Below are 26,996 nucleotides of genomic sequence, written 5' to 3'. Positions count from 1 at the left end.
AATTATTCAGGCAAAAATATTATTTCACCCCAATAAATTCAATAAATAAAAATAATAATTCCATTAGTATGGACAAATGGAAAATGTGTGTTATATCCATATTAATAGAAATAATAAATTAGAGCTCTGTGTTGTTGACTTTGAGCAACATTTATAATATAGTGAGAGAAATCAATAAGTTGCACTGTGATATGTATAGTTCAGTCCACTCAAGTAAAAAGTAATACCATTATATTTGAGCTAGAGAAAGGTATAGTAGAATATTCTTCAACTCTTACCACTAATTACCTTGAAGTTGGGGGGCATGGTGAGATTTGTAGTTGAGGGGTACTACTGATGAAAACATTTGTTCATTGTGTTGTCTGGCCTATGGCAAAAACCAAACAGGTATTCCTTTTGAGGTATGAAAATAAAATAAAATAAAATAAAATAAAATAAAATAAAATGTGAAGTAAAAGACCCTCAGTGCTGGTAGATATATTGACAGACAATTGGGGGCCTTGAAAATCAGTGGTTTTGTGGAAAGGATCAGAGTACATAAACAAAGGTTCTAAACTGGGTAATATTTTGGGATATATCCCGACAAAATAGCTTCCCCTCCCCTATCCTTTAAAAAAGAAAAGGTATAATTTTTTCGTTAGCAGTGCCATAGAAAACCAACATAGCCAAAAACCAGGGAGTAGTTCAGCAAATCATAATGTACTAAGCACATTGCAATAGACCAGTAACGGCCAAACTAGGTATCTGTTGGGTCTGTGTTTGACTTCTGGCTCTTTTACTTGCTGGTTATGTAACTTTAAGGCTCTCACTTAGAATCTTGGAGCTTTAGCTTCTTCATCTTGAAATGGGGATAACAATAGTATCTAAGTCACAGATTTGCTCCGAGGGTAGGAGGATTGTGCATATCACTATGGTTACTACTACTTCTTCATAGTAAAATGAATGAGTGAGTGAATAGATGAATGCAGAACTCTATGAGATACCAATAAGTGAAAAAATACAACACAACATGTGCTTTACATTAATTATGTAAAACTTATTTACACAACACTTAAAATCAAAAAGTCAAAACATTTTGTAAATGCCAGTAGTTGGTACTTAACATGGTAATTATTTGCCTTTTAAATTTTGATGATCTTTAAAGTTGGTTAATTATGTAACAACTTACATGTGTAATATTAAAAACAAATCCAAGAAACAAAATTGTTTAATCTTGGACAATAAATATAATATTTGTGGTGTGCTTGGGGTGAATGTTTATTATATCTCTTTCTCTCTCTCTCTCTCTCTCTCTCTCTCTCTCTCTCTCTCTCTCTCTCTCACACACACACACACACACACACACACACACACACACACACACACACACGTCTCCCAGAATATCCCCAGGTGCTGGTTGGAAGTTGAAGTCTTACCAAACTAGAGCGTCTTCTAGGATGTCTTGCCCGAAGGACCAAAGTCCAGGCTGGTAGAGGCAATAGAAGCAGTTTCACTTAGAGTGAAGGGCAGGGACACACAGATACTGTGTACTGTGCAGGAAAACTATATAAGCCTGGTTATTAATAAAAAGAGGAAGTTCAAGTTCCTTAGAGTAGATAAGGCCCCTCAGAACCTGGCTCAGCCTCTCTGTCAGCCTCCACTCCTGGCACTAGGCAAGACCCTACTGGCACCCTCGAATCAGCCCCACTAGTCTCTGAATACAGCTTGATGGTCACGCCTTTATGCCCTTGCCTGGGCTGCTTTCTCTGTTAAGAATGTCCTGCACACCCTCCAAGGCTCCTCTGGGAAATTTCCCTCATTATTCTCTTCTCTTCTTTCCATAGAAGATAGAATCACTGTCCACTACGCATGGCATTGGGTACAGTCTCCGCCGGAGCACCTACCGTCCTGTGCTGGAACTCTTGGGTTCTATAATGTGACACCTCCAACTACATTATCATCCCTACCCATTTTTGTTTCTCTTTCACCCTGCAGTGACTAGTAAGCAGTAGGCATCCTATTGGTTGGCAAAATACCTGGTGAAAGAAAACACAGAAAGAGAATTGCTTATTCAGTGACATCCAAGAACAATTGAATTCAGTACCTCACTATGACACAACCAACTCTCACACAGAATTAAGTATGAACCTCGGCCATGTTCAAACATAGTAATACACATCACTTGATATTGATTGCCTTTCTTTCCTTCCCTCTTTTCCTTCCTAATCATTTGATTCATACAACAAATTTGGGTCAAGCGCTTAGTGTTTGCTTGACATCAAGCTATGGGGATACAAGCATCAATAAAATGTAATTTCTGCCCAGCTGGCATGGCTCAGTGGTTGAGCATTGACCTATGAACCAGGAGGTCATGGTTTGATTCCTGATTAGGGACATGCCCGGATTGCAGGCTTGATCCCTAGTGTGGGATGTGCAGGAGGCAGCCAATCAGTGATTCTCCCTTGATGATTCTATCTCTCTCCTTCTCCCTTCCTCTCTGAAATCAATAAAAATATATTTTTTAAAAAATGTAATTCCAACAATATTTAAATTTAGAATCTTGGTGCTATCACTCAGTAGTAACATGAACTTTGGGAAAAACAACCTCTCTGACCAGAGTTTCCTCATCTTTGAATTGACCTAGCTTTTCTTCTATTAAGTAATAAGAATCTTTTCACTTTAGGGCTCTGGAAGAGGGAGAATTCTCTTTAGTAGGACAGAGAAGAAAGAAGTTGTGGATACCCTTACATGACTTTCTTTTTGTGTCCCATCACAAGGATGTTTGGCAACCTGTAGGAAAAAATGTGTCATAGTCAAATGTAAGAGGATAGCCAAGTTAGGAGGAGTGGAAAGGCATGTGAAAGGAGTAACAGCAGGTGGGTTTGCCAGGATGGAGAGGACCCATTCACCTGGTTGTAACTTAAAATATCTTTTCTACTCATTGATGTGGCTATTGAATGTAACTAGTGTGGTAGAATTTGTACAGTTGATGAATGAATTCTATCCATGGGTATAAAATAATCTGATATCTTTGGAGAAGATGTTTTGCTTAAATTTTTAAGTACCATGAGTGAAAGTGAATTATTGAAGAAGCAAATCAGGAACAAACACATCCCACTGAATTGAGCTAAAAAAACATGAATGATAAAAATGGTTAAAAGACTTAAATGTAAGATGGGAAACCATAAAAACCTTAAAAGACTCCACAGGGAGCAAAATATCAGACATATGTTGTAGCAATATCTTTACTGATATAGCTCCTAGGGCAATGGAAACTAAGAAGAAAATAAACAAATGGGACTACATCAGAATAAACATTTTCCGCACAGCAAAAGAAACCATCAACGAAACAACAAGGGAAACCAAGATGGCAGCATAGGTAAACACCGGAAATTGCTGCCTCCCACAACAACTTCAAAAATACAACTAAAAGACAAAACGGACATCATCCAGAACTACAGGAAGGCTGGCTGAGTGGAAATTCTACAACTAGAAGGAAAGAGAAAAGCACACTGAGACTCAGAGGAGGTGCAGTGCGTAAGTAAAGTGCAGAGGTATGGAGGCGCACGTGGCAAGGGCTGGCAACTGAGGACACTGCTGTCTTTTTGAATTGGGAGGGAGTCACAAGCTCCTGACTGCTCTGAACTCCAGTTCCAGGAAGTCTCTGGGGACCCAGACTCATATAGGGAGAAACTGGACTGTCTGGCAGTGGGCAGAACTCGGAACTCGAGGGCGGCTTTCTCTCAGTGGTGTCTGCAGCAATTACTGGGATGCTGAGATGCGGGGCCTCTTAGGGCATGGCTGAGGATCAGCCATAGCTGCTTGCTTCATGCTGTTGATTCCCTGAGACCCGGCCCCACCCAAGCTGTGGCAGAGGCTTTTGCATATGAATGCCCTGACCCTTTGCATTCTGAAAATTACCTAACAAACTGCAACTGGGCCAGACAGACCCAGAACTTCCAAGAGAAGGCCCAAGGCCCCAAAGCAGCTTGCATTACTTCACAGCTGGGCCTCCTCTGGGTACCTCCAAACCCCAAACAAGGAAGGGGCATCTGCAGATCTCTTCATAGCTCCTTCTGGGTAGCCTCAGGCAGAGGCTAAATTAGCACCTCCTTAGATCCAAGAGCCAGTGTACCCAGTGGTCAGAGTGGGACCATCCAGATTACAACTCCTCAGATCCATAAGGGACACACTCAGGGGGCAGACTCAGTGAGCACCAAAGCCCCACTGAAGCAAGTCTTGCCCCAGAAGGGTGTCTTCAGCACAGAAGTTCTCCCACCATAGACACAGCTGATTCTCACAGCCAATTGGCCTGGAGGTCAATTCCTCCCAGTGATACCTACAACAATCAAGGCTTAACTACAACAAGACTGTGCACAAAGCCCACAAAGGGGTGCACCAAGAGTGTCCACCTCAGGTAATTAGGAAGGCCGAGCCACTGGGCCCTATAGGACACCTAGAACACAAAGCCACTCTACAAACACAGGGAAGCAGCCAAAATGCAGAGACAAAGAAACAGGTCACAAATGACAGAAATGGAGGAAAGCAAACTACTGGATATAGAGTTCAAAACCATACTTTTAAGGTTTTTCAAGAATTTTCTAGAAACCACTGATAAATTTAGTAAGATCCTGGAGGATATGAAAAAAGACCAACTAGAAATTAAGCATACACTGACTGCAATAAAGAATAATATACAGAGATCCAACAGCAGACTAGAGGATCACAAGAATCAAGTCAAAGATTTGAAATACGAAGGAGCAAAAAATACCCAACCAGAAAAGCAAAAAGTAAAAAGAATCCAAAAATATGAAGATAGTGTAAGGAGCCTCTGAGACAACTTCAAGCGCACCAACATCCAAATTATAGGGGTGCCAGAAGAAGAGAGAGAGCAAGATATTGAAAACCTATTTGAAGAAATAATGACAGAAAACTTCCCCTACCTGGTGAAAGAAATAGACTTACAAGTCCAGGATGCACAGAGAACCCCAAACAAAAGGAATCCAAAGAGGACCACACCAAGACACATCATAATTAAAATGCCAAGAGCAAAAACAAAGAGAGAATCTTAAAAGCAGTAAGAGAAAAACAGTCACCTACAAGGGTATACCCATACGACTGTCAGCTGATTTATCAACAGAAACTATGCAGGCCAGAAGGGAGTGGCAAGAAATATTCAAAGTGATGAATGCCAAGAACCTACAACCAAGATTATTTTATCCAGCAAAGCTATCATTCAGAATTGAAGGTCAGATAAAGAGCTTCACAGATAAGGAAAAGCTAAAGGAGTTCATCACCACCAAACCAGTAATATATGAAATGCTGAAAGGTATTCTTTAAGAAGAGGAAGAAGAAAAAGGTAAAGATAAAAATTATGAACAGCAAATACATATCTATCAACAAGTGAATCTAAAAATCAAGTGAATAAAAAATCTGATGAACAGTGTAAACTGGTGAATATAATAGAATCAGGGGCATAAAAAGGGAGTGGACTGACAATTCTTGGGGGGAAAGGGGTGTGGGGGTACAGGAAGAGACTGGACAAAAATTGTACACCTATGGATGAGGACAGTGGGGGGGGGGTAAGGGCAGAGGGTGGGGTGGGAACTGGGTGGAGGAGAGCTTATGGGGGAAAAAAAGAGGAACAACTGTAATAATCTGAACAATAAAGATGTAATTAAAAAAAAGACTATTCATTATTATCAAATCTTTGAAACTTTGGAGGTCTGAGTAGTGTTCAGAAAGACTCAACAATTGAGGGCACTTCTGATCAGGCTATGAGAACAAAGCAAGCCCCAGTCATAAAGCAAAGCTGGAAGTCAGACATATCATCACCCAAAGAAATAAAGACAGGTTGTGGGTTGAATTGTGTCCGTCAAAAAGATATGCTGAAGTCTCAACTTCCAGTAGCTATTGATGTGACCTCGGTCTTTAGAGATCTGATCAAGTTAAGATAAGGTCAGAGTGAAAGGCTGGTACTGATGCTGCTGAAACTGGATTACTCACACACTGATGGTGGGAATGTGAAATGGTACAGCCACTCTGGAAAATAGTCAGTTTCAGAGGCAATTAAACAAAATACACCTACCATGTGGCCAGCAATTGCATTCCTTGGCATTTATCCCCAAGAAATAAAAAAGTATGTCCACACAAAAATCTGGAAAAAAAACAACAAGAAAGCCCACTGCATGGAAGAACATATTTGCCAATGCTATTTCAGATAAGAGTTTAATCTCCAAAATTTACAGGGAACTCATACAACTTAACAAAAGGAAGATAAACAATCCAATAAAAAAAAAATGGGCAAAGGACCTAAGTAGACACCTTTTGAAAGAGGCTGAGAGACATATGAAAACATGCTCAAAGTTTCTAATCATCTGAGAGATGCAAATCAAAACAACAATGAGGTACCATCTCACACCTGTCAGAATGGCTAACATCAACAAATCAACAAACGACAAGGGCTGACGAGGATGTGGAGACAAAGGAACCCTCATGCACTGCTGGTGGGAATGCAGACTGGTGCAGCCACTGTGAAGAACAGTATGGAGTTTCCTCAAAAAGTTAAAAATGGAACTCCCATTTGACCCAGTAATCCCACTTCTAGGAATATATCCCAAGAAAACAGAAACACCAGTCAGAAAGGATATATGCACCCCTATGTTCATAGCAGCACAATTTACAATAGCTAAGATTTGGAAACAACCTAAGTGCCCATTAGCAGATGAGTGGATTAAAAACAGTGGTATATCTACACAATGAAATACTACGCCGCTATAAAAAAGAAGGAACTTTTACCATTTGCAACAGCATGGACGGAACTGGAGAGCATTATGCTAAGCGAAATAAGCCAGTCAGAGAAAGATAAATATTACATGATCTCACTCATGTGTGGGATATAATGATCAACATAATTTGATTAACAAGAATAGATCCAGAGACAAATGGCAGGGTGGGCGGAGGGGGGGTGGGTAAGAGAGCAACCAAAAGACTTGTATGCATGCATATTAGTATTAACCAATGGACACAGACACTGGGGCAGTGGGGGCTTGCCCTCGGGGGGTGGGAGTGGGGGGGGGTCAACCAGGGAAAAAAGGAGACATGTAATACTTTAAACAACAAAAAACAAAACAAAACAAACAAATAAAAAAACAAATGAGATTATTGTTGAGTGGGGAAGACAAAATGAGAGGCTGAGGATGTCAGTTTCTGAATATGGGCTTAGAACAGCGGTTCTCAACCTGTGGGTCGTGACCCCTTTGGGGGTTGAATGACCCTTTCACAGGGTTTGCCTAAGACCATCAGAAAACACATATATAATTACATATTGTTTTTGTGATTAATCACTATGCTTTAATTATGTTCAATTTGTAACAATGAAAATACATCCTGCATATCAGATATTTACATGACGATTCATAACAGTAGCAAAATTACAGTTATGAAGTAGCAACGAAAATAATTTTATGGTTGGGGGTCACCACAACATGAGGAACTGTATTAAAGGATCATGGCATTAGGAAGGTTGAGAACCACTGGCTTAGAACCTGACAATCTAAAGTCTAATCTCATCTCCACCACTTACTAGCCATGAAACTTTGGGCAAAATACTGAAACTTTTGTTCCTGGGTATCCTCATCTGTAAAATAAAGATAATAATACTACCCACCACGTAGGATTATTGTACTTGATAAACTGTAACCGAGAATATGTAGCCCTCTTGTGATTGAGAATTGAGAATGTTTTTCTTCTTATATTAAACTAGTGACCTGGTGCACGGATTCGTGCACATTGAAAAGAAATTAATTAGAAGGTGGCCAGCAGGGCGGGATTGGGTGAGATGGGCTGGACATGCCCTGGAGCCAACCTCCTGTGCCCCTCCCCAGCGTCTGTGGAATGAGCAGGGGTCCCTCTGGCAGGTAGGTTCCCTTGGCCTGGCCTGTGGGGATCAGGCTGAAACAGGCTCTCCGATATCCCCCGAGGGTTCCTGGATTTCTAGAGGGCACTCTGCAAAGTTGCTGTAGTACAGGGTGTGGAATGCAAATGCAAGTGTGCAGTAAACCAGATTCGGGGCCAACAGTGCCCCAGCAACAACATAACCCATGGCCAAAGGTGGAATCGCGCAGTCCTGCAAGGAATCAGGTTCCCTCCTCTTTGTTTTTGGGGTGCGTCACCCGAGAACCGCTGCTGCCAAGTCACAGCACCTCAGTAGCTCCTGCATTGAGCATCTGTCCCCTGGTGGTCAGTGTGTGTCATAGCGACCAGTTGGATGGTCAGACACTTAGCATATTAGCATATTAGATGTTTTGATGAAATAGAACTTGAGCATTAAAGTTAAATCTGAATGGGGTGAGGAAAGAAAGCAAAGGACCTGGGAGAAATTTTCATTTGCCTCAGTTATTGCCTTGGATAATACAATCGTAGTATATTACAAGTGGAGAGAGCATTGCTGATATTTTTGGGGGTCACTGCAGATTTTTGACCAGATATTCACGTAAACCATTAGCACTTTAATATACATATATATTTTAATTGATTTCAAAGAGGAAGGGAGAGGGAGAGAGAGATAGAAGCATCAATGATGAGAGAGAATTATTGATCAGCTGCCTCCTGCATGTGCCCTACTGGGGATTGAGCCCACAACCTGGGCATGTGCCCTGACCAGGAATTGATCTGCGACCTCCTGGTACATGGGTCAATGCTCAACCACTGAGCCACACTGGCTGGGCCCATTAGCACTTTATATGTCAGAAATTAAAACCTAACCTCATGAGGAAAGTAGTTTGAGTCTATATTTATAACTACCCTGGAAGTCTATTGTTGGAATGAAAGATCTTTATTTGAGCCTTAGTCAATTCAGGTCAATGAAAGGAAGGCACTAATCTAAGACAGGGCTTGTGATAGATGTCTTAACTTGTCACAGATATGTTTTCCAAAGGAGATATGAAGTAATGTTGAACTTGGCAGGAAGTTCATATTTTGCACCTAACCATAGTGTGGTTTGTTTATTCTTTTTTCAAGTGTTTTTCTCTGTATTATTTTTTAACATGTATTCTGCTATATTTTTCAGAGGAAAGCCTTGAAGGCTTGAATATTCCTGAATTGCTTATCTGCAAGGGAACATGACTTTGGGCATGTATGCTTGGTATTGCTATTTTTCCTTTTTTAAATGCAACTCCCACCATTACTCAGAGCAGTGCTGTGAGGTTGGCTAAAACAAAGTGTAACTAAGATTTTCATACTGTACCTGTGGCCAACTATATCATATACCCACTGTGTTTCATCAGTCCTATCCAATGTTCCCGTCAGCAGGGGATTACAAATCCTATGGGAAAACAGGACTAAACATGGGCTTGGGAATGCTATGGGTTTTGCAGGAGAAAGGCAGACCAAAAGAATGGAAAAGACCCCTATTCACTAGCCTTTCGGTTGGGGTTTCACAGTTGCTCAAATTCTAGACACTTAAAACACTTTACTCCCATCTGCAAAAGCAAGTCAAGGAGAGGTTCTTTGTTCAAGGTTCAAGTACTCTTGTGACCATCCCAAAATAACTCTGAGTGTAATACAGTAGAGTCTCACGTAGCTAAACACTCAAGACTTGGACCTGTCATCATTGTCACCCCAATCATTCTTTCCTCCTTTCTTAGGTGAGTCAACCACTTGAATAAAATTTTCCATCAGCACTCAGTTACATAAACCCCTTCTTTTTGCCTTTCCGAATCCACTAGGAGTCTCCCTGTCAGTTAAAGAGACAAGTACATAAGCTGGGCTTATCAAGGACTTCTTTTCTAGCCCTAGTCGGTTTGGCTCAGTGGATAGAGCATTGACCTATCCACTGAAGGGTCCCGGGTTCAATTCTGGTCAAGGACACATGCCCGAGTTGCGGGCTAGATCCCCAGTACAGGATTTGCAGGAGGCAGCAGATCAATGGTTCTCTCTCATCATTGATGTTTCTATCTCTCCCTTCCTCTCTAAAATCAATAAAGAAAAAAGAAAGAAAGAAAGAAAGAAAGAAAGAAAGAAAGAGAGAGAGAGAGAGAGAGAGAGAGAGAGAGAGAGAGAGAGAGAGAGAGAGAAAGAAGGAAGGAAGGAAGGAAGGAAGGAAGGAAGGAAGGAAGGAAGGAAGGAAGGAAGGAAGGAAGGAAGGAAGGAAGGAAGGGACTTCTTTTCTAGATAAGTTTTCCTAGCGGCTTATACTATTTTTCACTCCAATCTGAATCAGATTAAGTCAATCTTCCCCATTGGTTTTATTTCACCAAGGATCTTATTTTCATAATTTGTGAGATTTTGCAAGAATTGTGACCATTTCAACCAGCTGTTTATTCCTGAGGCCATGTGTGCCACTGTTCAGCATGTATTACTTATTCCATCAGCCAAGTCATTGTGCTGAGTTGAGCATTCAAGAAATCCGATCGTTTCCTTGGTCTCTGTTTTGGAAGAAGCTGGAGTTTTATCCTTGGTGACAGCATGGAAACAAGATTTAAATGAGGTTAACAAAGAGATGGGAGGGTAAAACTGCAAATGTTTTGTTTTAGACTACTTCCAGATACAGCGTAGGAAAAGAAAATGAGGCAGTTTCTAAAGTTATGGTAATGTCACAAGAAAATGCAGCAGATAAAATGTATGTGTATAGAAAAGTGTGACATTGACAATAAAAGGAAGGAAATATACCAATAACATCGAATACTTGGGTAATGAAATTTCAGGTGATTTATTTTTTTCATATATAATATGAAATTTCCCCTACTCTATTTCTGTAGCTTTCCTATATCTTCTCTATAGCTACATGATTTTACATAATCTTCACTGTTTCATGCAAGTGTTTTTTGTAGAATAAATTCCTAGAAAAGAAGTGGTATATGTAAACTCCTCCCCCTCAATTTAAGGGTCTAAACCATTTTCTGTTTCAGAAATGTATAAAATTTAGATAATAAAATATTACATAGCCCAGCTGGCATGGTTCAGTGGTTGAGTGTCGACCTATGAGTCAGGAGGTAACGGTTTGGTTCCCCGTCAAAACACAATCCCAGGTTGTGTGCTCAGAGGGCATGCAGGAGGCAACCGATCAATGATTCTCCCTCATCATTGATGTTTCTATCTCTTTCCCTTTCCCTTCCTCTCTGAAATCAATAAAATATATTTTAAAAAATATTACATAGCTAAAACATTGAACATTTTTTATTTTCCTTTAAAAATAATTTGTGTTGGTTTCCTTTTATCCTAGTTACAAATGGTATATGGTATAAAAAATGAAAACTGTTACTACTTTAATGACTAAGCCTCCCTATTGTAATTATAACTAGTGGCCCATGCACAAAATCCATGCATAAGGGGTGTCCCTCAGCCCAGCCTGCACCCTCTCCAATCTGGGACCTGTAGGATTGGGCCTAAACCGGCAGTTGGACATCTCTCTCACAATCCAGGAGCACTGGCTCCTAACCGTTCACCTGCCTGCCTGCCTGATTACCCCTAACCATTCTGCCTGCTGCCCTATTTGCCCCAAACTATCTCCCCACCAGCCTTCTCACCCCCAACTGCCCCCCTTTGCTGGCCTGATCACCCAACTGCCCCCCTGCTGGTCTGATTGCCCCCAACTGCACCCCCCTGCTGGCCGGATTACCCCCAACTGCGCCCCCTGCTAGCCTGCTCATCCCCAACTGACCCCCCTCCCCGGCTGGCCTGCTCACCCCCAACTGCCCTCCCCTCCTGGCCTGATCGCCCCAGCCCCATTTTTGGGTCGCTAGGGTGGCCCAGGAAGCCAAGCCTTCCCACCCACTCTCCAGCTGGCTCTGTGGCTCTGGCTGGTGCTGCCATCTTTGTCACGTCAATTTGCATATTCCCTCCTTATTGGCTGTGGGCGCCACCATCTTTATCATGAAGTGATGGTTAATTTGCATATTACTCTTTTATTAGATAGGCATTTACAAAACAAGATCATGTTATATTACTGTCTGGCCACTTGCTTTTACCCCCTGGTAAACCTCGACCATATTGCTCCATATCAATTTGTATAAGTCTACTTCTTTCTTATTAATGGCGATGAGCTTCTTCATATGTGCCATTTCAGTGTAACAGATACATATACTATAATACACATACCATGCAATCAAACTCCCCTTACTGGACACGGCTCATTTTCTTAATAATTGCAAACAGTGCCTTTTATGTAATCTTTTAAAAATACATGTTTTTATTGATTTGAGAGAGAGAGGTTGGAGGGAGAGAGAGAGAGAGAGAGAGAGAGGGAGAGAAACGTGTGTGAGAGAGAAACATCTATCAGCTGCCTTCTGCACTCCCCCTATTGGGAATTGAGCCCACAACTCAGGCATGTACCCTGACCAGGAATCAAACCATAGACCTTTTGGTGCAGGGGAGGAGCCCAACCAAATGAGCCTCACCAGCCAGGGCCCTTTAATATTATCTTTTACCATCTTGTGCACGGATTTCTGTAGAGTCCATTTTTAGAAATGAAAATGTAAGTTTTCCAATCAGTCTGGGAAATGCGTTAGATGGTATTTCTAACTTCTCATGACCACAGGATGGTGATTTGTGTATCCTCCAACCAGCTCATAAAGGCTGCGTTGTCTGATTAAGATCCTACATTTTGTTGAGAAAAATGGCAAGTTGTGACTTGTTTTCGGCATCTTCACCAGTAGATGGCACCTCGTCTTCCCTTGTATTGATTGCAATGCCCCCTAACTTCAGTGCATTCCCAGCGTGCCGCGGAGCCCGCACTAACAAAGCTATGATCACATCACGTACAAATGCTCCTCTCTCAACGTGCTTATCCCATGTTTGTATTGTTCTGGTTCCAGAACGCTGAGACTTTAAGCCCGAGGCTCTAACTTGAGCAGGAAGAGTTTATTTTGGGATGAAGCATCTTCCCCGCTAGGAGGGCCTCTCAACCAGCATCTCCATTTCTCTGTCTTTAGAACCCGGGAAGTTCTGGAGGGGAAAATATTTTCTACATCTGCAGAATTGACTCTTTTCTCTCAAATAATATTAGACGCGTGTTTGTCGGATTGACTCAGTTTATAGAGGGAAACACAATTGCAGGGGCACTGAGGGGCCGAGGGGTAGTACCCAGAGCGATTTCAGTCAATTACGCTTAGGAAGATGACCCTATAAATCTCTTTAAGTATGTAGAGTTGATAGGATAAATATATACAAAGTATCCATTTCATCAACCCTATAAATATACGTGTTTAAAAGGGCTAAGGAGGAAGGAAAGAGCAGTAAACTATGATTTTTAAAAATGTGATGACACATCATTTTGTTTAGTGTAGGTGTCGGTTTTCTTTCAAATATATCAGAAAAGCTCATTCTAAGAGTTTACTATTTTAGTTTGCTTTAAAGTGTTTTTTTTTTAAATCAAAGTGAGTAAGCATAAATTTTTTCTCTCAAAAAAATTAGTATGACCTTAAATAAACCTTCAAGAAAAATGGGAGAGAACTGTAAATTCATGGTTTGCCTTTTCTCTATGGAAATGTAAATGACATTTCCATTTGTCTCAACATTTCAAACATGTGGAATTTTCTCAAATGAGATAAGAAAGATGAGCTTTGGGGTTTGGTAAGAAAGGGAAAAAAATAACAATTTATGATACATTTGGCCAAATGTGCCACATAGCACTGTGAAAATTCCACTTTGGGCCCTCTGGGCCGATTTTATACTATGACGCACAGAGTTTGCTAATCACCAGCACAGCCTGCGAAAGTCTAGTCCTCAAAAAATAGCCAGATTTTCTGCCTCTCCTCCTCCCTTTCCCTTTCAAACTCAGAGAGACAATGTAAAGTTAGGGTCTTTTCTAACAATATTTTATAAGCAAGTTGGCGATATTGGCCAGTAAAATACAAAATATCTTAGTTTTGTTCTAAGGTAGCTGAACGAATCCTTAGGTCACCCTCTCCCTAGAATATGATATTACTACTGGGGGGAAAAGAAGAAGTGAATTTTCAAATAAAAAAAAAATGCTGTGTAGAATTATTTGCTTCCATATTTAGGCAAACACGTTTTCTCCTTTTTGAAGTTACAACATTGTAACTTCTTGTCTTGCCTAAGTCTGATATAGCACCAAAGCTCTAGCTCTGCCTAACTTGAGATTTTAAAGGAAAGGTAAATGATAACTTTGGAAATGGGGAAGAAAACTCTTTTTTAATGTGACTTATGAACAGAATATAACCCTTTGTACCCAGATCAATATTAAGCTTTAAAATAATCACACACACACACACACACACACACACACACACACACACACACATACACACACAATAAAAGCAAAATATAAAAATAATCACAAAACTGTTTGCTATAGGATTCTTTTTATATCAGGTTTCTTGGTTATTAGAACATTAACTACTTGACAAAGAAGCTGAAGTGTCAATGAGTAGCCACAAATGAAAGACTAGGGCTTTTGAAATGTATAAAGATAGTGAGTGAGCTACAGTGGCCTTTCAGAAATGCCCCCATTTATCATAATATCCTCAAGGTCTATCCTGTTGTCACAAATGACAGGTGTCCTTCTTTCTCATGAGCTAAGACAGAGAAAGACAATTGCTGTATGATATCACTTATATGTGAAATCTATAAAAGCAAATTTGTGAAAACAGAGAGCAAAATGGTGGATACCAGGACTAGGGAGGTGCGGGATAGGAAAGATAGTAACAGCACAAACTTGCAGTGAGTAGTAAATAAGCCCTAGAGATCTAATGCACAGAATATTGAATATAGAAAACAAAACTCTAGTATAACCATCAAATTTCCCAAGAGACTAGATCTTAATTATTCTAACCACTAAAAATAAACGATAATCTGTGATGTGATAGAGATGTTAATTATTGCTACAATAGCAATCATATTACAATATATGAATATATTAAATAAACATGTTGTATACCTTAATTTTATACAATGTTATATGTCAAATATATTTCAATTAAAAAAAAGAAAGAAAAAATATATCCAACGTATAATGTGAGCTATGTGGGTAGGAATTTTCCCTCTGAACCAATCAACAACCTTTAACTAAGTCCTTAAAAGTCTGACTATTGGGATCTGTGGTTACAACCCTAGATGCACATTTTCTTTTGAAAAAAAAATGTTTTTATTGATTTTTAGAGGGAGAAAAGGAAAGAGATAGAGATAGAAACTTCGATGAGAGAGAAATCATTGATTGCTGCCTCCTGCACACCCCCTACTAGGGATCGAGCCCACAAATCAATCATGTGCCCTGACCGGGAATGGAATCATGGGACAGCACTGAATCACTGGGCCATACCAGCCGGCTGGATGCACATTTCAATCACCTGGGGGAATATTAATTTTTAAAACGCTAATGCTGGCACCCCATCCCACCCACGCCAGCTAAATCTGAACGCTGAATGTGGGCTTGGGCAAAGCAGTGAAAGCCCCTGTGTGGGTATTTTTTCAAAGTCCCCAAGAGATTCTGATGTGCAGCAAACCATCTGCCTAATCTAAAAGGAAATCTCCATTTCATATTCCCAGAGCAACTTGCAAGTAACTGGTTAGAGTTTAAAGGGTTTTCTCCCTTCCTCAGAAGGGGGAAAACTGGACTGTGCTAATGATATAACCAAGACAGTTGGGGACAGAAGAGAATCTGACTTATGTGAAAGGGCCAAGGAGACCCACAGAAATTATTTAAAGAAAGCAAACCTTCCTTGCTAAGTGTGCTTCGTGGCTACTATTTATGACCCAGTGCTTATCAAGGTCTTTTTCTTTTTTTAGAGCCCGTTTCCTAAGAAACTATAAAGCTGAACAGTTGGCTTCCTCCAATATCTTGGCCTCTCCCCCATTTAGTGAGCCCTAATAATGATTTGAGCCCGTGAAATGTTCAAATGGAGGACATTTCCGGTCAAATGGAGGCCTTCTAGTTTAGGTAATGGAAAAGGGATTTCACCCAGCTTCTCATGGCTGATTGAGTATGCGAGACAGTGCACCATAGGAGTGAAGGGTGAGTGTTGGAGACAACCCCTCAGATTCTAATTCTGACTCCTCTATTTCTTAAATATTTCTACTTGAAAAAAGTACTCAATTTTTCTGAAACTTGCTTTTCTCATCTGTGAAGTGGTGATGATAATTTTCAGGGTTATTGTAAGAATTAAATGGGAAACTATATACAGAATGTAAGGATTAAATGGAATAAGATATACAAAATGTTCAGCATAGTACTTGACTCAGGCTTAGTACTCAAGAAATAATAGCTATTACTACCCTAACTCTCTTTATCCACCTCCACTTAACTGACTGGCAAAATTAACCGCCTCTCTTTGCTCCCTCAAAAAAAACATACTGATGGCCGCACCCTGGAATACTCTTAAGTACGCAGGCTTACTTCTCCCACCAGTTGAAGCATAGCCTTATTAAGAGTATTACTTGTTCCCAAACCTGTTTATGCCAGGGTAAGACTTATAATTGAAATTTAATTAAATGTTAAGTAAATAGATGAAATTTGAATATGGAGAGTTGTTTCTATAAACACTAGGTTGGATGCATAAAAACAAATTGAAATTGCAAAATAAAAAAAGAAAAATGTCAAAGTAGGTGTGGTAAAACAAGATGTAAAAATTTGGAAAATGGTAAAAATATAGCTGGTAGGAGAATTGTCTGGTGCACTGAAAGGTCTCAGGTTCAATTCCTGGTCAGGGTACATGCCTGGGCTGTGGATTCAATCCCCCTCCCTGGTCTGGGTGCGTGTGGGAGACAACCAATCCATTTGATGTTTCTCTCTCACATTGATCTCTCTCTCTCCCGCTCTTCCCTCCTCTCTAAAAATCAATGAAAAATGTCCCCTAATGAGGGGGGATATAAATTAAATTAAATTAAACACTTAATTTAAATATTTAAATTAAACTTTAAATATTTAAATAATTCATGTGTGCATGTGTAAAATAACATTCTCTGAGATATGTGAATGTTGCTTATAAACTCAAGAAAATTTCAACTTAAAACCACAAATCTAAATCAATTACTCAATTACATCTTTTAAAAAATATATATATTTTATTGATTTTTTACAGAGAGGAAGGAGAGGGATAGAGAGTCAGAAACATCCATGAGAGAGAAACATGGATCAGCTGCCTCCTACACACCCCCTACCGGGGATGTGCCCGCAACTAAGGTACATGCCCTTGACCGGAACCGAACCTGGGACTCCTCAGTCCACAGGCCAACGCTCTAGCCACTGAGCCAAACTGGTCAGGGCTCAATTACATCTTTTAAGTTGGAATCATGAGACTGTCTTCTAAACAGCTCAGTTCAAATATGAATATGAAAATAGCACCATGGTTTTGATTCTCTGAAACTTTTCTACACTTTCTTCTAAATTTTCCTGGAGTTAAAAAAAAAAATGCATTCTCATTGAAGATGATTACCATGCTAATGGACCAAGGTTGTCTTTTCACATAAAGATAGATACCATTCAGTTAATGGTGGTCATTTCAGACCAGAGATCCTGTCCAGACTTGAGACCTGGTGCTCCAAGGACATTTAGCAATTCTTCTCTCTACTCCACTGTCAACCTGAGCTCCTTCTTATAGTCACTGTGTTTTGGGTTTTGAAAATTGAAAAGACATTGCCTCTAACTTGCATGACCCAATTCTCTGTTGTCAAGTGTCTGCAACTCTGGACCAACTCAAAACCAGACCGATCACTTGCTTTCATGCATGTCTTCACCTCTTAAGATATGTGCATCGGTTTCTCATTTATATCTAAAGACTTTGGACTTAGGGTTGAAGATACATAAATGCTTTTTTTTTCACTTAACTTAAAAGACTTTGAACTTGATAAAGTCCAAAGATATGAAAATGTTTTTCTGTTTTGCTTGATAAGAGACTATAGACCAGCCGTGGGCAAACTACGGCCCGCGGGCCGGATCCGGCCCGTTTGAAATGAATAAAACTAAAAAAAAAAAAAAAAAAGACCGTACCCTTTTATGTAATGATGTTTACTTTGAGTTTATATTAGTTCACACAAACACTCCATCCATGCTTTTGTTCCGGCCCTCCGGTCCAGTTTAAGAACCCATTGTGGCCCTTGAGTCAAAAAGTTTGCCCACCCCTGCTATAGCCCATATACTTTTCAGGAATATTTGAAATGATGCTTATGACTTTGTCTGACCTGCGGTCCTCACTCATGAACTCGCTCTATTGATACCTCTCTCAGAATTGAAGCACTAAAACTGTGGACTTTGTTCTCTTCATAACCAATAGATGCACATTCTGAAAGTCCATGCAGGCTTGACTAGTGGATCACTGCATTTTCCTCACTTAACCCAAATGTGATACCGCCCTGTAAGTAATGTTGCAAGTGGCACTACAAGGTCTATAGAGTGAGCCTACAGAGGAACCCTCTTTGTCACCCTCCTTATGCTAAGGAAGCAATAAACAACTCACGACGGAAAGAAATGTGTTTGTGAAGGGAAGATATTCACCTAAATGTATTTGAGGAAGAATAGTTTAATAGTTAAGATACTAGATTCTGGAAATCACACCTGCTTTCAAATACAAGCTTCACCTCTTTCTAACTGGGAGCTTTGGCAAGTGACTTACCCTCTTTGTATCTGTTTCCTCATCTTAAAACGGGGGTGACAATGATATCCATCTCCTAGCGTTTTATGAGAATTCTTTAAATGAGATAATACATGTAAAATGCTTAGCAGGATGCCTGGGACATGCTAAGTATTTACTAAATGATGATGGTGACTTCCCTGCATTTTCTGGGAGACAGCTGAGCGTGAAGCATGCCTTCAACTAGGGAGGCAAAATGAGGGCACCGTGGGACGGCAGCAACAGCCAGGGCAGCTGAGCAGCACCAGTCTTTTCAACAAAAGCACAGGGCAGAAAATAAATCTGAGCCCCAGAATCCTCTCTCAGAGGCCCAGCGCTGCAAATAGCAGCTGCAGCTGCAGACCAAGGGCTGGCCGTTACATGTCCAGCGTGAAAAGACTCCTGGTGACAAACTCATCTTTTCTATCACACCCACACAGACTCAGCAATCACACACAGGAGTAAACTCTGAACATTAAGGAGCCATTTTCAGTAGCTGTACAGCAGACTAACTGATAATGCAGACTTTATGGGAAACAAGGCTTGGTGAATTTTATATACGAAGTGTACTATGGATGGTTCTGGATCATTTAGCAGCCAATAAAAACCGCCTTCCATCTATAGAACACTTAACAAGTCCAGACACTATGCCAAAGACTTCACGTGTGTTAGCTCATTTAACCTTCCCATGTCTCTATGGGGCAGATATAATTATTGTCTCAAACTAGGTCTTGAAAGAGGTCAGTAAAAGATGAAAAAAAAACTAAGGCTCAGAGAGTTAAATAATTTACCCAACATTACAAGTTTCTAAATACAGAGCCAAGCTAGAAACCCAACTCTGTCTGACTCCAGCATCTCATCTGTTAAACACTTCGCTGTGTTGCCTTGAAATTATAATGATATATTGCTCATAAATTATTTCATGTGCTTATTTCTCATTACCTCAAATGGGCCCCTACAGGGAGGGGCAGGGTGCCACACTTGTTTGTTATGCATCTCCAAGCTTTCAACACATAGTGGAAGATGAGTGATACTTATTGATAGATGTCAAGCAATGTTGTGATGGAATAGGAGAATGGGAGGAACTGGTCAGATCCCAGTGACATAACCTCAGAGTCACTTACAAATAAAAAAATACTTGCTGCTCCACCCATATAGATTAACTTTTTTTTCAGCTACAAATTCCTAAGTGCTTGCTGCAGGCTGTAAAGATGATTAACACAAGATCCTGCCGTTACAGTATGATAGTCTAGACTGAGTATTGCAAATTCAAATACCCACCTGGGCTAGGCAGTTAGCCCAAATGACTGAAGTGGCCCAAGAAGCAAACTGGGGTGGGTTCTATTGAGCTCCAGTTTAATGTGTCTACCTAGACCCAGTATTTCCAAGAGAGGCCAGAAATCCACACTTTGTATTATGTACGTCTATATATAGATATATTATTGATCTTAGGGAGAGAAAGGGGGAGAGAGAAACATTGATGTGAGAGAGAAACATCCGTCAGTTGCCTCCTATATGTGCCCTGACCAGGGAATAGCACCTGAAAGCTGGTTATGTGCCCTGACTGGGAATTGAATCCACCACCTTTTGGTGTATGGGATGATGCTCCAACTGATTAAGCCACGTTGACCAGGGCTGATTTTTACAGTTTTTTAAAAATATGAAATAAGTGTGTGCGCCAAGCAAAATTCATTTGCAAACTGGATTTAGTTCACAGGCTACCTGGTTGAGATCTGGTTTAAACAATAAGTCACATAGATAGGGACAATAGGAGATAATCGGACTGAGTTTACTCTACAGGGAGTGTGTGCAAAGTATTCATAGGAGTCAGAGATCATGTCAAGCTAGAACATTAGAGAAGGCTTTGTGGAGGAAGTCATCTTTGAGATTATCCTTCCAAACTGGATCAGCTTTGCAATCACCACGATGGGAAGTAAAGCTGCTTGGGCTGCAGGAAGTGGTAGGTACAAAGACCTGCAGCGGGGAAATAACGGTCAAGGTCAGGGACCGCTGGGTTACTCTTTGTTTTCATTTTTGTTTTGTTTTTTAGTGTCTCACTGTAAAGAAGTGTATTGCGCATGTCACCTACAGTCATCAGAATTTGGAAACATGTGGGTTATCCCAATAAGCATTATAAGACCAGAGTAGAAGACATTGAGGCTGAAAATTGTTAGGGTCCATAAATCACAGGAGATATTAAGGCAAAGGAGCTTTCGCTGCTTATAGCCTACTGCTTGGTGTGTGGTAGGACATGAAGCTTAAAAGAACATCTGAGTCTTGGAAGGGATCCAGCAAAGGCACCAGGACTAATTTGGGAGATGAAGGGTATGTCTTATGAGGAGCGGCTTAGAGGGCTTAACATGCTTCAGCTTTAAAATAAGGCGGGTGAGCAGAGTTCTATTGATAGCCTGCAAGGCTTCCAGTATGAACTTGTGCTTGGTGTGAGAGAAAATTCAAAGTCACACCAAGGAATGTCCAGAAAGTGGGTTTCTTTCTTTCTCATTTCAAGAATGATGAGTCCAGGAACATTTTGTGGAAGAAAGTTTTTTAAAACATGCAATGGATTTCCATAGACTATTTGGGCTAATATCTTCAATTTTATCACCACCCATTCCCAATTGGCATTTATGCCAATTTATAATGTCATGGATGGAAACATCACTGTCCTGGTAGCTGCAAGTATGCATGCAACAAATGTTACACAGACATACACACAGGCAAAATTCACTTAGTCTAAAAGTTTACAAATTCATCAAACCTTTCCCACCTTCGTCACTTGTTCCTTCTAGTTTCATATACTATGAGGCTGGTTATGGCTGGGAGAACTGGTAGACCTAAGACTATACGTGATAATGTGGGGTCAGGCTTCCAATTTTAATTTATGGTACTCAGTAGCCTACTTTCTTTTGTATTTTAAGTAATTTCATTTTGCTTTTCACAGCTTAGTTAAAACTCAAAAATTTCCACAATATATGCACAGGAAAAAATGGAAGATACTGTAAGTTTTAGCAATGGTTATCATCCTTAACTGGTTACATTTTTAATATTCAATGCAGATTGTCAGTTCAGAAGTGAAACTCAGGATCAAGGTCAGAGATGGGTTCTGCGAGTCATTCACACAGTAATAGCTGAGAATCTGAGAGGGGATTAGCTCACCAAGGGAGAGAATGTACACAGAGACCAGAGGGCCAGGAGCTGAATCTTGGGGAAAGTTCCCCCCCTATCTCAGTCAGGGAGGGCCCAGGAAGAAAGGAAGGGAAAGCAGGGGGAAAGGCAGGGTCTGTCTACTGCCACTTAGATCCATGAGCCCCTTTCCCCTGATCATTGTCCTCTCTTGAAACCAGCCATCTAAACAAAGCCCTTAAGCTATTTTGTTCACATACTTTTTGCTATGGATGAAATTGTGTCCCCCCCACCCCCAAATTCATATGTTGAGTCCTAACCCCCAATGTGAAGGCATTTGGAGATGGGGCCTTTGGGAGGTAATTAGGTTTAGATGAGGTCATGAGGGTGGGATATTCATGATGGGTTTAGTGTCCTTTATCAGAGACACTTGAGAGCTTTTACTCTACCTCTCCTGCCATGTGAGGACACAATGAGAAAACTGCCCTCTGCAAGCCAGAAAAAGAGCTCCCACCCAAACCCAGTCTTGCAGGTACTTGGATCTCAGCTCTCCAGCCTCCAGAACTGTGAGGAACATATTTCTGTTCTTTTTTTTTTAATATATATATATATATATATTTATTATTATTATTTTTTTACAGAGAGGAAGGGAGCGGGATAGAGAGTTAGAAACATCGATGAGAGAAAAACATTGATCAGCTGCCTCCTGCACACCCCCTACTGGGGATGTGCCTGCAACCAAGGTACATGCCCTTGACCTGAATCAAACCTGGGATCTTTGAGTCTGCAGGATGACTCTCTATCCACTGAGCCAAACCGGTTAGGGCCACATTTCTGTTCTTTAAGACACCCTGTCCATGGTATTTTGTTATGGTAGTCTGAGCTCACAAATGCATCTTCCAAATTTTTTTTTTGGATAATCTTCATACATTTTCAATTTGATATTTAACAATGTTCTATCATAAACTTAAATAGTTGCAAAGAATATCATCTCCAGCCTTCTCTAAAAGTTGGCCTTAAAAAATAACAGTAAAACTGTAACCTCACCATTTTAAATATCTCCCCTGGAATAAAAATGTCATAGTGATATGATACCCACCATAATATATTAAAGGTATATAAATAAGTTCTTTAACCTCTGGAAATGTTATTTTCTTTTCCCCTGAGTAAATATTTTTTGTTTAATATATTTTATTGATTTTTTTACAGAGAGGAAGGGAGAGAGATAGAGAGCCAGAAACATCGGTGAGAGAGAAACATCGATCAGCTGCCTCCTGCATACTCCCCACAGGGTATGTGCCTGCAACCAAGGCACATGCCCTTGACCAGAATCGAACCCGGGACCCTTGAGTCCAAAGGCCGATGCTCTATCCACTGAGCCAAACCAGTTAGGGCGTGAGTAAATATTTTTATTCTATTTACCCCACAGGATTCTATTCCCATTTTATATAATTTCTGGCCTTAAATGTTAAATTTTTTTTCCATCTTATATTTCTCTACCTCAAAAGATATATTTGGGGGAAAACCAAAATGGCGGCATAGGGAAACACCGGAGTTTGCTGCCTCGAACAACCCCTTCAAAAATACAACTAAAAGACGGAACGGACATCATCCAGAACCACAGGAAGGCTGGCTGAGTGGAAATTCTACAACTAGAAGGAAAGAGAAAAGCATACCGAGACTCAGAGGAGGCTCAGTGTGGAAGTAAAATACTAAGGTACAGAGGCGTACACAGAGCGGGCTAGCGGCTGAGGGCTTGGTTGTTGTTTACAATTGGGAGGGAGTCTCAAGCTCTGAGCTCCAGTTCTGGGCGAGTCTCTGGGGACCCAGACTCATACGGGAGAAGCGGGACTGTCTGGCATTGGTGGGAACTCGAGGGCAGCTTTCTCTCGGAGGGGCTTGTAGCGATTGCCGAGACACTGAGAAGCTAGGCCTCTGAGAGCAGCCATAACTGCTAGCCTCACCCTGTTGATCCTGTGGGACCCGCCCCGCCCAAGCCCTGCAGGCAGGCTTTTGCTGGATAGCCTCAGGCAGAAGCTAGATTAGCACCTCCCTAGAGATCCAGGAGCCAGTGTACCCAGAGGTCAGAGTGGGACCATCCAGTTTGCAGCTCCATGGAAACATAAAGGACACACTCAGGGGGCAGACTCAGTGAGCACCAAAGCCCCATTGAAGCAAGTCTTGCCCTGGAGGGGTGTCTCCAGCACAGAAGTTCTCCCACTGCAGACACAGCTGATTCTCACAGCCAATTGGCCTGGAGTTCAATTCCTCACAGTGATACCTACAACAATCAAGGCTTAACTACAACAAGACTGTTCACAAAAACCACAAGGGGGTTCACCAAGAGTGTCCTCCTCAGGTAATTGGGGAGGCTGAACCACTGGGCCCTAGAGGACACTTAGCACAGAAAACCACTTTATCAACACAGGGAAGCATAAAAAATGTGGAGACAAAGAAAAGACACAAATGATAGAAATGCAGAAAAGCAAACTATGGGATATAGAGTTCAAAACCACACTTTAAGGTTTTTCAAGAATTTTCTAGAAACTGCCGATAAACTTAATGAGACCTACAAGAAATCTAATGAGACCCTCGAGGTTGTGATAAAGGACCAACTAGAAATTAAGCATACACTGACTGAAATAAAGAATATCATACAGACTCCCAACAGCAGACTAGAGGATCGCAAGAATCAAGTCAACAATTTGAAATACGAAGAAGCAAAAACACCCAACCAGAAAAGCAAAATGAAAAAAGGATCCAAAAATACGAAGATAGTGTAAGGAGCCTCTGGGACAGCTTCAAGCGTACCAATATCCGAATTATAGGGGTGCCAGAAGATGAGAAAGAGCAAGATATTGAAAACCTATTTGAAAAAATAATGACAGAAAACTTCCCCTACCTGGTCAAAGAAATAGACTTACAAGTCCAGGAAGCGCAGAGAACCCCAAACAAAAGGAATCCAAAGAGGACCACACCAAGACACATCATAATTAAAATGCCAAGAGCAAAAGACAAAGAGAGAATCTTAAAAGCAGCAAGAGAAAGAAAGTCAGTTACCTACAAGGGAGTACCCATACGACTGTCAGATGACTTCTCAACAGAAACTTTGCAGGCCAGAAAGGAGTGGCAAGAAATATTCAAAGTGATGAATAGCAAGAACCTACAACCAAGATTACTTTATCCAGCAAAGCTATCATTCAGAACGGAAGGTCAGATAAAGAGCTTCACAGATAAGGAAAAGCTAAAGGAGTTCATCACCACCAAACCAGTATTATATGAAATGCTGAAAGGTATCCTTTAAGAAGAGGAAGAAGAAGAAAAAGGTAAAGATACAAATTATGAACAACAAATACACATCTATCAACAAGTGAATCTGAAAATCAAGTGAATAATCTGATGAACAAAATGAACTGGTGATTATAATAGAATCAGGGGCATAGAAAGGGAGTGGACTGACTATTCTTGGGGGGGGCAGGGTTGAGGGGGATATGGGAAGAGACTGGACAAAAATCGTGCACCTATGGATGAGGACAGTGGGTGGGGAGTGAAGGAGGAGGGTGGGGTGGGAACTGGGTAGAGGGGAGTTATGGGGGGAAAAAAAGAGGAACAAATGTAATAATCTGAGCAATAAAGATTTAATTAATAAAAAAAAGATGAAAAAAAAGATATATTTAAGTAGAAATTTTAAAAACATTTTTTTTCTGACTACAAGGCTTTGTAGTGTTAAAAATACATTCAGAATTAAGTTATTGTTATAAGTTATTTGTATACAATTGATTAAAGTAACAAAAGATATATTACTAACTGATAAATTATTATTAAGCATAAAATATTATTTTAGTGAAAATGCATATTAGGTGGGAAATGCTTTTCCCACCAGTTAGTTTATTTATTCATGATTGAATATTATCCTACATAATAAAAGGCTAATATGAAAATTGTCCCCTTTGGAGTTTGACCGACTGGGAGTTCGACTGACCGGGAGTTCGACCACTTGCTATGATGTGCACTGACCACCAAGGGGTGGCACGGAATGAAGGAAGGCCCTGGCCAGCAGCCAGAAGGCCTCAATCAGCCCTGGTCACTGGCCAAGCCGATGGACCCTACCCATGCACAAATTTTGTGCACCGGGCCTCTAGTTTCTTATAAGAAAGAAATAGTATCAGTATCAGACAGAATATTCTAGCCTCAAAGAGCACATATTGTATGATTCCACTTTTAGGAAATGTCCAGAATAGGTAAATCCACAGAGACAGGAAACATAATGTTGGTTACCAGGACCTGGGCAGAGGGGGGAATGGGGAGTAACTGATTACTGGGTACCAAGATTCATTTTAGAATGATACAAATGTTTTGGAAGTAGGTAGAATTGGTGGTTATACAACATTCTGAACTTACTAAATGCCACTGAATTGTTCACTTTAAGATGGTTAATTTTATATGATGAAAATTTCACCTCACCAAAATATTTAATTTAAAAATATGAAAAAATCTTAATTTCTTAAAAATTAAGAAATAAATCGCTTTTAAGTAACTCCTGGATCAGTAAGAAAATTAAAAACAAAACTGAAGATTATTTATAAATTAATGAAAATGTTGATAGGTTAAGTCAAAATCTATGGAATGCAGCTGTAGTCCTAGGCTAAAAAGAATGTCTAAATTAAATCTTCAACATAGAAAAACAACAACAAATTTGACCAAAAGAAGAAAATGTAATAAACCTACAAACTTGTTCTTCCAAAACACCAATAAAAATAGTTATACTCAGTAAAAACATATTAAGAGAAAATAAAAATATTTATTAGGAGTAAAAATGGAGCATAAAAATCACAGATATACCAAGCATTACAAATTAAAACATTTATACAATAATATTCTTACTAAATCTAGAAAAATAATTTTTTTAAGTAATTTAAAAAGAAGTAAAAATTCTGAACATCTCACCATCTAAAGAAGAAATTGGAAATATTTTAAAATATTTATGAATTGAAATGGATAAGACCAGCCCTAGCTGGTTTGGCTCAGTGGATAGAGTGTCTGCCCACGGACTGAAGGGTCCCAGGTTCGATTCCAGTCAAGGGCATGTGCCTCAGTTGCAGGCTCCACTTGGGCTCTGCTCAGGGCATGTGCAGGAGGCAACCAATCCATGTGTTTCTCTCACATCGATGTTTCTCTCTCTATGTCTCTCCCCCTTCTCTTTCACTCTCTCTAAAAACCAATGGAAAAATATCCTCAGGTGAGGATTTAAAATAAAGTAAAATGAAAAATAAAAATGGATCAAAGCAGATGGTTTTATAATTGTGTTATCTTTAAAGAACACCTTTT

The sequence above is a fragment of the Myotis daubentonii genome, chromosome 2, assembly GCF_963259705.1.
Source record: "Myotis daubentonii chromosome 2, mMyoDau2.1, whole genome shotgun sequence".
Taxonomy (NCBI): Eukaryota; Metazoa; Chordata; class Mammalia; order Chiroptera; family Vespertilionidae; genus Myotis; species Myotis daubentonii.
This window is presented reverse-complemented; position numbering follows the sequence as displayed.